Here is a 15,927-nt window from a genome sequence, read left to right as displayed (position 1 = left end):
ATCCATGAAAATGGACATCACAAGTTAATAGGTACAGATTTCAATTGTATGCATGTTGAACGCAGTAAGTTATAAATTGCAATGGTAACAGTGAAAATTAGTTAGGCAATGTAATCGTTAAAAATAAATAGTATATTATTTAGTTTAATTGCTCTTCGGGTAACTGTTAATGCAAAGATAACTAACCTACGCATAAGTAAAACGTTTAATTTGGTAACATTACATATTTTTATTAATGGTATTAATAACTGTGAGGTTTCTTTTCCTTTTTGTGTTTCAGTAGGCTATGCACACAATTTTCTCATTGAACCAAATTAGATTGTTGTCGAAACCAGTTTACATTCTTTTCTATTAGGTAATTAAAATACCAAATGCGCAAAATAATTACGACTGGAACCTCTCGTTAATAACCCTAATTAACTACTCAACTGTAGTGATATTGTGTATATAATTTTGAGCTGACCGCGAAAGAAATGTGTGAACTTCTTAAAGACACAATAATTCCAATACACCTAATGGGTGTCTCGGACGTTTTATTTTCGACAGTTTTACTTATCGTAGAATTGTATGTAAGTACTGTCATAACCGCTTGGGATACCCTGTTGCGGGCTGCTAAGTCAATTGGAACTTGTGTTTTAATGGACGAGGTTCATGTCCACTTGATCCAAATGATATTGTCTTAGCTAGAACTAGTAGCCTATTTCCATTTATTAAATTTAAGCTTAGCATAAACAAAAATTAAGCGAGTACTTTTCCCGGCTTTGTGTCGTCTCTGTTTGTGCAATCCAAATTGATAAATACAACTGTAGAAATGTGTTTTTACATTTTTCACTTGATCATTTCGATTATTTTTCTCAGTAATAGCTATACATGAGTTTGTAAACCAGATTTTAGGCTTACAAATAGAGCATCAAAAGTAGCAAGTAAAAATGTACAAATTGAAGGTCATTTATGTTTTTGAAATTTTTATAGTATGAAACATCAACACAACATGATATTATGACTTACGTAAAAAAAATATAAAGAAATTCGTATAGACACATAAAAAATAGGTACATTAAAAAATGAGTTCAAAATGTGTACACCTTTAACAGTTAAGTAAATTTTTTACAACTTGTTAATTAAATTTCTTGTCTAAAATTTCAAACAGCCTTTAAAAACACGTTATTAATTATCTTACTGAGTAGTCTGCAATAAAAATCAAACACACGGATAACTTTTACAGTTATAATTTCTTTCCACACAAAATTGACTTTCAATTTTTTAAATGTATTAAACTCTCTTTGGTTAAAATTTTAAATAAATTTACACTTTAATTTTTTATTTCTTAATTTCACTAAACTATAATTTCACGTTTATGCATACGCATGCCAGCAAATAATTATTACCTATCACAATAGTATAATATATGAAAAATATGAATATATTTTTTGGAAGATAACTATACGACCTATTAAACCATAATTTGCGCATATTATGGTAGGTACTAAATTATATACACCACTACAACAATTCAACAATAGTATAGTTTTTAAAACGTTACATTTTCGACGGCTGTTGTAAAATAAAACACTGATCTACTTAGAAGCGAAATGATTGTAGTTTTAAGATTTATAATAGAAAGGACTCGTGAAAGGCTAACGGCTCTTCGTATACGAACAACAACTGCTTTCGCCAAACTGAAACAATAATCTCCAATCAGAATTCACACAAGTTTTACATATCATAATGAGCGATATGAACTTCTTTTTAGACCCGGCCGAACAAAACAATATTTGACATATTCGCTGTCCGGTCGCGTGCAAAATTAATAAAAAGTCGGTTGTTTTTGTGCGTTTTTTTGTTGTCACGTTCTTCATGTAACTGTGTCACACAACGACAAAAATTACCCAAGTAATTGCGAGCAATTGCCAATGGAAAACAAAGAAACCGAAAACATTAAAATATTATACATGGGCACGGGCGAACCGAGTATGTCTACAATAATTAGTATGTACACATCTGATGCAACTGACATCCATTTCTTGTGAATTAATACTTACCCGACAGTGCGCAGGCAACGATATTATTTGAAAATGAATTTGCGAAAAAAAGTTTAGTAAAAATTATAATGTAACGTTAACTTTTTGTAGTACTCGCATTCAGCAATAATAAATATTGTAAGATCATAATAATAATTTTTACAACCCGACGACGTGTGGGCCTGTCAAAATGTTCATTTTTGCGCGGAAACAAAACTGTTTTAAATATGATTATATTTACTGTTATAATTATTAGTATTACTATTGCTGTTCGCATTTTATTATTATGATCTTATTGTTAGGTACACGAGCCTTGAGTTTTGTAATATATTATGTACTTGCGTTGAGTTTTATTTTATTTCAGACACGTTTGTTTTCGTTATCGCATAAAAAAACACTTATTGCGACATTTTAGTTTTTACTAATGTTAGCGTTGTTGTATTAATATTCAATCTCTAGACTCTGAAGTCTATGAAACTAAAAAAAAAAACAGTCAAAGTTACTAAGCGCGTATTTTTTGCTTACATTTTTCTAACGAACACACAAACGAAATAATAAATATTTTTCATTTTTTTTTTTTTTTACACAGTAAGTGTATAATATTATACAACAGACGCTGGTTGTAGGAGAATAGTGTTGAGAGTAATACTATTATTTATTACTATGTACAACAGAGACATGACAACAGCAACAAACAACGTTAATATAATTTATAATAATTTAAACCACTATAATTATAGGCTTTCATTACTGTACAGCCATACGGGCGTAAGCCGTCTTCCGGGAAGAATAAATAATGTATGTACATTTTGAATATTATTCTTAAGATTTTCTCACGTGCGGCGTTTTTCCTTCATTGCTTTTATATAGTAGGTAATACTTCAGGGATAAAACTGTAGGTACTTTAAAATAAAATCTAAAAGTTTCAAAGCTTTCTCGTCGAGTTTTATCACAATGAGTATAAGTTTCACTTGCAAAAATATTCGCACATGTAAATTCTCATAAAATATGACAAATTGCCACTTCCTTACAAACAAATTAGCTTTAAATAATTATAAGTGTAAATTTGTCTATACACAATTTGCGACATTTTTAAGATTACAAAACAATATTATCTATTAAAAAAAATGGTGTTTCCACTTCTGATGAAAAATAAATAAATAGTGTCGCACGGGATAAAAGTCGACTGTAACATTATAACGTTACAGTCGACTTTTATCCCGTTTATTTTACAATTTGAAGGCTTCCCATTAATTGGACGGCAAATTTGTATGATACAGAATAGTGTATACCTAGTACTGAAAAGCGAACACTTGAGAGGTTTTCGATTTGATTTGGTGGAAGAAGACATTTCTGAAATATTTATAATGCGAAATACTCGATTCCCGGGATACCTATTTATAATGTATTGTATGAAACGCTAAACTGTATGTTATACCTACGCTTCATAAATATTCAACACGTTTTAATAACTATTAAAATGTATATTTTTATAACTACAAAATTCTGTGTACTAATTCACTAAACGCGGACAAGATAAATATTATCCATATGATATTGACACATAATAAACGCGTTTTGCTGGCATAACACGTGCCGTACATAATAATTAATATCTATATATATATATATTATAACAATCTAGTTAATTTATAAATTTACACGACGCCGACAAACTATGACGCATAATAGATGTCGGTCGAGTTAAAGATAACCCGATATTACCGGTCACCGCTTATTTTGGCTTACAGCAGCTGTACAGTACTAAGCTGCTTGCTTATGTTATATGCAAATGGGCGTTCGATAATTATTATTAATCCTCGTGCCTAATATATTACACGGTGACCTTGCCGGAGTATGATTTGGAAATACCGTGTATAATTTAGTAACTGAAAGTTTTAAAATATTCTACATCCAAGACGGTAGCTCGATCAGATTTTAATGGGGGGGAGGGGAGAGTTTCAAATTCCAAAACCGCCATGGGGTTTTTTTATTGACTGCACTTCCGAATCGGGACCGGTTGTAAAATACAGACACACGTGATATTATTTTCAAAACTATTCGCGCGGTCTGTAAGTCTATTTGTGTTATCAATTTTTGTTATCACACAATAAATGATAGGATTGCTGCAGTAGCGTGCACGCGCCGTGCGTGAAATACAATGAGCTTGGGCAATTCTCCGAAAGCGAAATTCGTGTGAAGGCGGTTCGCACGTTAAAAATGTTCAACTGTTTTAATTACTATATATATAAATATTAATCTCATCTCTCGAATATAAATTAATTTCTCGCCGTGAAGCAACGTTTAATGGTATTTCATTCGTGCAACGGCCAAACAGTCGCTGCACCTACACATAATATAACGCTGGATGAAAGTCGTTGGTTGAAAAAAAAATACACGAAATTTAATCAAATACATATTTTCATATTATCCGAAACTATAACGCTTAAAATAATGTCTTTGCTCGTAAACAAAGGGCCTTTTTTTGCTTCATACGTCGTGTACACATTTTATGAATATTGGTGTTAACACCAATATAGTAGTAGTACATTATTAGTAACAGCTATATAGTGTATACAATAATAGTTTTCATTCTCGTGAAAAGTTGTCAATCCGACTTGATCAGGTGGAGCCAGGAGGCCACAAATCACACAATGTCTCTTATTATATTGGTCATAAAATATATATAATTCATTGAAATACAGACTTGTATTGTGTAGTAAACTCGACGAATACTGTGCCAAAATTCGATTATACATTGTCATTGATAGTTATTATGTACATTATTTTCAACTGTAGATCATCAACACTAAGCGGCGATATTACACATGAAAACGATTTCCAGTAAAATTTATTAGAACGCGGTCTTACACAACAGTACGGTTTTCCATTGTTTTTGGCAAGATTAAGTCATTTAAACTAATTATGCATTGTTAAATGTGCAGTACCTATGCACCGCCTCCGTGTTTAAACTATAACAACTAGTTTATCAGTAACGACAGCAATTATTACTATTGTAGTATAATCATTGTTTTTAGTACTTGTAGGTACCTCGCAGGCGCCTATATATTAGTTTACTAGATCCGAGTATATAATATGTAATAAAAGTCTACATGTTTTTCTTCTAGCGCTTACTTATGCGTTTGTCAATAAGAATAATGACCGCCGCTGGTATTATAGTATCATCATAATGTATAAATTATCGTCATACCTAGTTGCATCTATAATGTTATATATTATCTACGAATGTGCGATAATATTATTTATACATATTATGTGTGTGTTGACGGCTATGAGAAACGACAGTTTTCTACTTTTACCCAAACTCTTTTGTCGGATAATTTATGAAAAAAGAAAACAACCGTAGGATATACAACAGAATGGGAATAGACGTATTATGTTACCTTGTTTTATTTTTATTTTGTCGTGGCTCATGAGGAAATCTGTGTCGGATATGTAAGCCCGGAACTTGCATTCCACCATCGGTAACCATTTACTCTGCCACGGTTCGCCGGATCTGGCCGTTCGCCTCGGCGGGTGGCACGTCTCGGCGTGTCTTATTGGTTTTCTTAGACTGTCCCCCAAAACAATGAGCCGTCTTTGATTAAAGAAAAAAATACCCAACGCGGCCAAAAAGTGAAGCCAAGTCAGCCAGCCGACGCACTCTGCAACGCCAATACAATTTATTATTATTGTAATATATTGTTATTATACACCGTTGGCCGAGTCGTGACAACAATTATAATTATGACTACACTTAAAAAGCGTTTTATGTCTAACACATACTTAGCATAGCGTCGCCCAGACCATTGTATTACATATTATCATACCTACAACGTCAATGAGTTATTAAAAATGCACCTAATGTCGGTGTTCGACAACCGATTCGTCGGGTGATGTTCGAGTTTGACCTTCAACGTTTAAATTGCCTAAAAGATTATTCGTGATCAAAGAACTCACGTATAGGGTCACACGAATTATTATCGATCGCTCTTCAATACTACTCCCACGCAAAATTCAGGAATAAAATATTTGAAAACTATTTCAATAAAATGAAATAATAATCACTTTAAAAACGATAATAGGTGTTTAATAAGAACTATCATAATGTTTTTGAAACTGTCAAAACATTTTTTCCTAAACATTATTTATTTGAAAGTTTAACAGCCGCAAACATCAAACAAAACAAACAGCCGTTTCCTCTAAATTTGTTACCGCATAATACCGGATTGGTCACTATATAATGTACATACATATAACAGATGCGAGTCATGAAAAGTAACGGTTTTTGTGAAAACTCTATATTTTACGAAATACGCCATGTTGTATAGACTAATTTCTGAAGTTTATGACTCATATACAAATTATTCGGATGATCTAGAACAAAATGTGCGCGTGATCTAAATATGTAAAACGTCGTTAGTTTTAAACGCTCATTTCAAGGCAAACACACAAATGCGGAAACCGTTTTGAATACCACATTAAGTAGAGTGTGTACTACCAAAAAGAAATTACACTTGTCTTTGACCATAATTATCGGACGGGTCGGCAAATAAACTAGATACAAATGAATAGATTCACTGTAAATTAAAGTTGCATTGAGGTTTTTTTTTTAAAAAACGAACAATGAATTATTATATATTATAAACTTCATAGCATAAATAATAAAATTAATGATTCCATAATGTATAATATATTCAACGTATATACCAACAATATATACATAAACGTGAGTTTTAAGTATAACAATAAGGCAAATTTAAAATCGAACGAAATTAGCATAAAATCCAACTACAGAGGTTTTATGTATACACGCATACGAATTGTGTTTAAAAACCTGTCATGAACGGTTAAACGCTTTTTTAAACAAACAAAGAAAACTATATACGTCTTATGAAATCAGACGCAGACGAAGAAAACAAATTTGGAAAAAAAAATAGCAAGTTATCATCTCTAACTCTCAGCAAGATCAAGAAATTACTTGTTCATCAGCTAAACGTAAATACATCAATTCCACCCTGAGTTCTAACGTCCCATCGATCATTCGGAAAGCCTAAAGTAAAACTAACAATTGATAGTAATCACATAAGATTTAATTTATAATATGATTATCATAAGTATACGTTGGTGGAAAGAGGGGAAGAGGAAGACCGAAAAAAATGATGGTATGCGATTGAGAACGGTATGATGTGAGAGATCATGTTGAGTGGAGGTTGAGAACAGGGGCCGACCTCAAAAAGTCGGGTTGAAGGCGAATAAGAAGCAGATTTTCAAAATATATAAATCATATACTTAGTTGCCGATAGAGTATTAAAGAGTTATTAAATAGATAAATATAATAATTAATACGTGTAGTTTCTAGAGTCAATTTATTGAGCTAGAGCCGTATAATCTATAGGCTAAAGTCTTACGACTAACTACAGTACGTAAATGGGTCTGTGGCCCATGACTTTGGCCAAAGAAAAAAATAAGATACATTTGTCTATTAGCGGTGGCAGATACTTAAAAACATGTACGTGGCTAAACTATTTTGAATTTTCTGTATTGTATTTGTCATTTGTTTTATGCTAATATATGGATAGATAGATTTTGTTCTTACTAAATTACATATAAATTACACATTTTATTCATTATAAACATAACAGCTCAGCTATTACCAGTGCCGGATAAACCAATTGGCATTATAATATAGTCATAGCGCTGGCTAACAGGGCCCATGACTAATGGCAACATCGGTGACTGGGTCACAGCGATTAGAATGTTAAGGACAATTTTTCGGTATATAAAAAAAAAATACAAAGATTTCAAAAAGAAAAATGAGGGTGCTAAGATGTCTTGTATTTATATTTACAGCAATGTTCTGAAAACTGTGAGACTACGGCGCCCAATTGCCCAGGGCCTACTAGTGACAGCCCTAACCATCTTCGATTAGAACAGGGAAATCTGTACATCCACACAATCTTTATTTGTTTATTATTTATACTACACTATACTAGTATTTCGACTATAACACGTATTAGTTTTCACGAATACTTTATTTCTGCTTATGAGACCAGTCAGACGCTTTGCATGACAAAACAACAATAACATACCATGAGTGCGATAATATTGTAGTTACTGCAGCATCATTATATTATCCGGAACACATCGTCTACAACAAAATATTCTGAAACGATATTATAAAAAAAAATAAAAAAAATTGCAATCTGTTATCTGTACTTAGTTGTCATTGCCGTCTAATAAGGTCGTTGAAACATAATATTTTGAATGCACAAGCTCGGATCAACAATGCATAGTTGTAATATGGGAAATTATTTATAGAAATACAAAAGAATTTCTGACGGTTTAATATAATATTATACTCTTTATAATGTATAATTATACACAGACAGAGGGCGAGAGAGTAAAACGGTGAATTTTTATTTTAAAAACCATACAAATTATGTAATGCTTACCAACGGAAGTACAGTCGAAAATCCGAATAATGCGCACACCAATGTCATAAAAAAATATGTAATTGTTTTAATTTTCAAGGCGAAGGTCGTGACTGTAATGTGAGTGTTATTCTTTTTTTTTTTTAACTATATTATTTTTCATGAAAACCCTTAAATCGCCACGTGCGACAATAGCAATAATAATTATACTATTATGGTTGATTAGACAAATGGACTAGTGTAATTCGATAGAGGACCCTCGGGTAAACATTAATAGGCAAGGCGGTACTGCACGACAACACTTTATTACAACCATTATGTAATTATGGGGTGACCATGCAAAAAAATTAAGATAATAATTACCATCAAAATAGCCGTATGAATATTTATACGACTCGTTTTATTTTCAAATGTTGTAAATTAGGTTTTTTTTATAATTACATAACAAAAGTCATAACATCAAACTGCCATACATGATCTTTATGCTGAAAGTTTTTCTTAACAGGATTAAGAGCCGTTATATAGGAGTGTCTACCCATAAAACAAAAATACTGAAAAGTATAGATTGAAATAGTTTGACCTTTGTGTATGTTTCGAGGGAGATATTAGAAGAGTAAAATTAAGATGAAGGATGGTCCTAATATAGATGGTAGAGGTTGTACAAATATGTTTGTGTAAGACATATTATGTAGGGGAACGATAAGAGTTTTATTCTAGGATCGCTGACTCCAATTAGTCTGAAGGAAAATACAAATTAACGAATTTATTATTAACATTTTGTACTAAATATAAGTAGTTTTAAAATCCAATAGTAAAGATTTTATATTTTCAGAAATATTCCACTAACTCAAAAGATATTTCGCCAAAGCCATTAAATATAAAAAAAAGTTGTGACAGTACACGTTACGCCCACGTGAAAGCTGTGATATTTAATTATAGGTAAAATGTAAATTTAATTGATTATTAGTTAATTAATGCACACTTTCATTGCGTATCCTTGATATTATTAAAAAAAAGTGAAAATATAGTTTTATTAATTACAAAACGAATACTGCGTATAAACATATAATAAGTCCACTTATTAGATTAGTTTTGCAATAAGTTTATCACCTGTAATTATAGCATCTGTTAAACGCAATACTCTTATTTTAAAATTATGCGGTTACTGGTATAAATCAGATTGAAACAGTAACTACACTCTTCGTCTAAATTATGTGGTTTCTGTTCTGAATATGAATCATTTTTTTTTTTCATTCGCCCTAGATCCCAGGGCATCTTTATTTAGATGATAATATAAAATACACTTCAACAAAATATGTACATGTACAACTACCAAATTAAATAATATATACAGTATACTCTGCTAATATTGGACCTCTTGGTTTGTGTTCCTAGACAAATATACACGAGCTACAGTAAATTTAAATGCACTTTCAGAACTTGGTTCAACGATCAATCGACTACCCTTACCATATTAGTCTGGTAAAATGTAAATTACCTCCTTTCCATTGCCGCCCAATAAACGATTTGTATACATCCGTAACCTTTAATAATAATTATTCCTTATTCTTTAATTAGCAATTAGAATGATGTGCATGTCCAACCAGAGTTATATGTCTGTTGATCGATTTATCGCTTGTGTAATACATGATTAATCGTTGTTATATTTTATAACAGTGATTAACAGTTACTGTATTTTATTTGATGAACCGTTTTGTAATAAAACACCTTTGACTGAACTCTCCGAACCAACAATTTTTTTTAGACACATCCCATCTGACATTAATATGTGTGTAATTAATTAACAAAGTGGTTGATTATAAATTACTGTACAGTTATAGAATCACTATTCACCGTTTAAACATTTAAATATATTTTTTACTTGTGTCATAACACATTAATAGTCACAGTTACACGTCCCTTAGGCTTAGCTAACTATATGACTGTTGTACTCTTACAGTAATTTATTCAAATAATTATTATATTTTAAAAAAACATAATAATATCCAAACTGCCCGAAATTACTGAGATGACAATAATAATAGTGAAAAAAAAACATATCCTTTTCCATCCAAAATTATAATGCTTGGGTGTAATTTTTTACTTTTTTCACATAAAAAAAACTGTCTTCCGTCACCGAGGTTTGATATTTATCTACTACGCCGTTTTTACTATCGTCCATCTACGCGTTCATCTTAGCGTGCGAACACCGGATTTAATGAGTAAATAGTATCCATATACCTATGTACAATATTTACACGACGGCCATTAAAAGTTCGACAGAAGGGTAATTGCTTTCATTGCAAATTTCCATTATTATTATATTTATGAAGATTGAATTAATACAAATTAACGCCAAGAAACCATGCAGTTAAAACGGTAACAATTTTCGCAGTATAATTTCAAACACACAGTAGGCGAATAATTAATCATTGTCGTGGAAAACTAAAAATAAATGTTTATTTAAATAAAAACATACACTTTTTTTATAGTAATATTACAAAGATTTGAGTTATTAATTAATTTGTTTTTTTTACTTTATTATATCCAAGTTTTGACCATTAGTGTACTCAAAGTTTTATTAAAGAAAGTACAATAAAATGAACACAAAATATAAAATTAAAATATTGAGATAAATCATAATATAACATATATTGTGTATTAGAGAACCTATACTAGCTAGGCTTAGTCTCTTTATTTTAAGTGTTCATCTTTAACCACGGCTAGAGCTGAGTTTATCAACATTCACATGGCCAATGACTCCGACTAAAGAAAAACAAGTTCATCTGTATAGTTAAAGTTACCAATTAATGTTGGAATTGAACACTCTGTAACAAGTTTATATCCTTTTGGCAGGTTTGTTGGTACTTTTAATGTATTATAGTTTTTGAGTTTTGTTTATTACAAATATTTTTGTAACTCTACCAAGGTCGGATTAACCAATAGGCTCTACAGGATAATTGCCTAGGACCAAAGAGAATATTCAAGGCCTACAACGGTCGGTAAAAATTATGTTGGGGGCTCTGTTGAAATACAAAAAATATTAATAATTGTTGCCTACAACCCATATAGCACACATTAAAATTGTTTATTACAGTAAAAATGTTATTAAACCAATACAAACAGTTTTTTGGCAAAAAAACATGTTTACAATATTATCTTAATTTTATATGTATTTTTTTTACTATGAGATTTCTGTCTAGAAAAATAGAAATCCGTTTCTTGCGTTTACGGTTTAATATTAAGAAAGTTATGCTTCTTACCCAAGTGATAATTCTAATATACTCAAATGAAAGTCATTATTGCCACAAACATCGGAATCAATAACACGAACAGATGTTAAAATGTCAAGCCTAGTCGGTGCTTAAATCTAATTAACAATCAACAAGTAATAACATAGCAACGGTTAAAAATGGGACACTAAACATGACATTGTGACAAAAGGTTTTATATAATAATTATTATTATTTATAACTAATTATATAATAATACGTATACAGTCCGGTATAATCTATTCTAAATTGAATAAATTATATCACAATTAATTATACAAAATGGGATGTTTATAATTGACCGAAGATAAGAACAACTAATCCAATTAACATTGGCTTACATTCAAACTATCAATTATCATTTATTTTAAACCAACGTCTATAACTCTTGTTAACTATCTAGTATCTATCTGTAAAATAAGGTTTAACATATTGTGATTGTACATATTATTCTAGGAGAATGAATGTATATTTGGCTTTTATCATTATAGAAACAAATCTCGAGTCTTGTTATTGTTAACTTATACTTATGTTTTGGCCCACTCTCGTTGCGCGTAGAATGCGCCTAAATTGTATACAATATCGTGTTTAACATTATCAGGTGCGCAAAGTATGTTTAAATTTCTATCCGCGAAGACGGTTCAACATTGTTTTCGTCTGCGGAATTGTATACAAATCCCATTTATGTAGGTATTTTGCACACTTTTGTCTTGGACCGTTACCACGGCGGTAAAAAAAAAAAAAAAAAAAAATAGTCGTTCTACAACGTGGTGTACATCGAATGTTATTGTGTACCTATATTTTATACCCATCAGCTTGTGTCACACCTTACAGAACAGTCGCAACGGCATTGCACGAAACGCGTTTAATTATTTTTAAACAGCGGGCACAACAAACGTATCGTACAATAACGGACGAAGAAGCTCGTCTTCTTGTCGGTAATTGGTGTTGTGTTTTTTTTTCTTTCCATCGAAATTAATCATTACCGTTTTTTAACGGAGTTCCAGTAGCGAATTATTTGTCAAACGAGAATCATCGACGGCGGTCACACCGCTCGTGCCGGTGTTTCTAATGAATATTTCTTTTTTTTTTTTATTTCCACAGACGGTACACAGCCACCACATATTTCGGTGTGACTAATTATTAAAAAAAAAAAAAAAACAATTACACACACAGCCGGGTAAATAGTAACATCTACTTCGCCGTTTGAGAGTCACGGTTTTGGCGACCGACGAGCACTTCTTCTCTTCGCCTACCCTTTATAATGTGTTGAGTCGACAAGTCGTTCTGACAATTGGATTTCACGACATTCGACCGATTACGTTACATTAGTGTACTATATGTTGTTTAATAGCTCTTTAATGGCACATTAACGGCCCCGACCGTTGACGACGTGACACCTATTATTATTATTTATATACACCACTCGACAATATTATTATTAATTACCGCGTTTACCATAATATTGTCATGTATTTCAACGCTTCGGAATAATACGGTCTATATTATAATGACTAGTACACACACTACCCTAAATATTCGGGTATACCATAGGTTCGTTCAATTAAAAAAAAAAAAAAAAAAACGTTGTCCTTCGAATACAATATAATAGACTGTACGGTATAGTAAGAATATCTATAATCACACGTTATGTACTGTTAAGACGAGAAATCATTTTTAAGATAATTTCCAAGAAAATAGGTTACGCAATTAAAAGTATTCTACAAATCGTGAAATAGAATATATTATTAAGTTTTTATTTTTCTATCATCACCAAATGACATCTCTTGTAGTAACCCAGTCCGGACGGTAAAACGGATGAACAAAAGACTGTTTGTAGTATTGAATAATTAATTATTACACTTAAATATACGATTTAGGTAATTATAAGGCGTGATTCACACTTATCACAATATAATAATAATCTGATCACAGGTAAGCACAATTAGAAATATTATAGACTAACACTACATATTATATCCGTTACCCGTGACCTTTACACTCCTAATAACGTCAAACTTTGTTGTAACTGTAACTTAACTATTATATTTCATGCTTTACTGCTTGTATTGTCTTTGATTTTTTTTCTTTTTAATAGTTAGTAAGATCTCACTACTTTAAGTATGTAATTACTATTTAGTTATATACTACTTACTATTTGTAAATTTAGCTAAATTTACAATTTTTTTATCGTAATTACTCATTTTTATTTCTATTCGTTTTTCAAGAATATTAATTTAATTTATACAACGTGGAATGAAAAGTAAGATTTAACTTTAAGTTTCAAAATATCTAAATTCGGACTTGCTTATAAAACTATCTCTAGACATGATGCCATTGCTCGATTGTAAACATTGTTCGTTCATCGTAGACTGTAGTGATATTATTATAAGTTATAACACTCTTAAATAAATACTAAATATGTTTGAAAATGTTTGTTATTCAATTTTAAACACATTTGTTTCTCACATGTTACTCATGTCATGTCATGTCATGTCATTACACGAGTAGCAAAATGTGTTTGATAAATGATGTAATATAATAAGAAAAATTATTTGTATTCTAAAAGAAACGTGATACTTTCTTCAGTTACATCAAACGTCTAAACGTTACAATTTTTTTCATAACATGACAATAGTGTTATTGAACGTGGCAAATTTCAATTGCCTTTTTGGACAAAAATCACATCAAAAGAATCAAGTTCAACAATAATGAATAGGAAAAATGGTTGTATAATGTCACTGAATTTCCTAAAGATATTGTTTAGTTTTTAGCGGTAATCTCAAGATTTAAACACTAACTAGATATAAAAATATAACAAAGTAAGTTTTTACTACAGTCTACATGTTTAAATGAAAATATAATCGGATTGTTGATGATTATTCATTAGCATTAATTAGCAATAAAGTTAAAAATAAAATTGTACATTTACATTGTAAAATTATAAATATTACTTAAACCAGTAAATATTTAAATAAGTATTATACATTTTAAAATAATATACAATAACAATAATCCGCAGATGGGGTCATTTCTACGTCATCAGAAACACAAAATTATTATCATAGTACCATTTTATAGTTTTAAAGGGGTCAAATGAGTTTCATTGATAACTCAATTTAATACTGAATCGAAGTTAATTTAAATGTTGACATTTTATTGCAATACAAGTAATAGTGTTTCAATTCTTAATTTAATTTTTAATTATGTAATCAATTTATGGTAATTGATTATTATTTTTTAGTGTAACACGTCTTAACCTTCATCCCAAATGGAAACTACTAACGTGACGGAGTTATAAAAAATTAACTAACATTTGTTTGTTTTGTAGCTTGTTTACGTTGGATTAACCATTTCATTAATATCATAAATAATTTTCTTCTATTATGTCCTCTAAATAACCTTGTACAATAATTATTCTTTTAGGTGTCATAAATGAAGGACTGCCTTATTTTATGAAACTTGTACAACTAAATAATTTTTTTCCCAGAATTCAGTGTTTTAGTTAACAAAAATAAATCAACCAAACAGTTATATAGTGACAAAAAACATATTAATATGATTAAAAACATTTTACCAATAATTAAAAAAAAAATCACAATTCACTAACAAAATTTAATGACATATATGATATTGAACCTAAAAAAGAATATATTATGAAAAATTATAAATTGTGAGATAATACATAGCAAAAATTATATTGCAATGATGTCGAAGGAACCAATGGTTTTAAAGTGATAACTATTATTACTACGTACCATTTTTAAACTTAAAAGTGAATAAAAAAATGTTTTTACAAAACCAGTCAACACTTTTATGTTAATCTATGTTAATATTACATAGATTAATAATAATATGTAATGAATACTAAATGAATGTTTTCTTTTAAAAGCTTACCGGAAAATCGTGTTTTGTAAGAAACCTCTTCTGTAAAATGTATATTAAGTTACATGTACATTATTACTGAATGTTTCTCGTAAAACGCAATTTTTTAGTACGGTGTTTTATAGGCGATTTCAGCTGTATAATCTTGATATTAAATTTAATTATTAATTATTATAAATAAGTAATGATTATAGTACACCGTAAAATAATTATAGATATTTACCGTTTTTTCTTTAACTCCAATTTTCGCTATGTTGACTTCTAAGCAGTGGTATGTTTATTTATTTTTTGTAGTTAAGTGTCCATATTTTATGA

The sequence above is a fragment of the Adelges cooleyi genome, unplaced genomic scaffold (genome assembly GCF_023614345.1).
Source record: "Adelges cooleyi isolate 19-005CV unplaced genomic scaffold, UGA_ACOO_1.1 ACOO_flye_CR_arks_rails_tigmint_CR_PRNA_167, whole genome shotgun sequence".
In the NCBI taxonomy this organism is placed as follows: Eukaryota; Metazoa; Arthropoda; class Insecta; order Hemiptera; family Adelgidae; genus Adelges; species Adelges cooleyi.
This window is presented reverse-complemented; position numbering follows the sequence as displayed.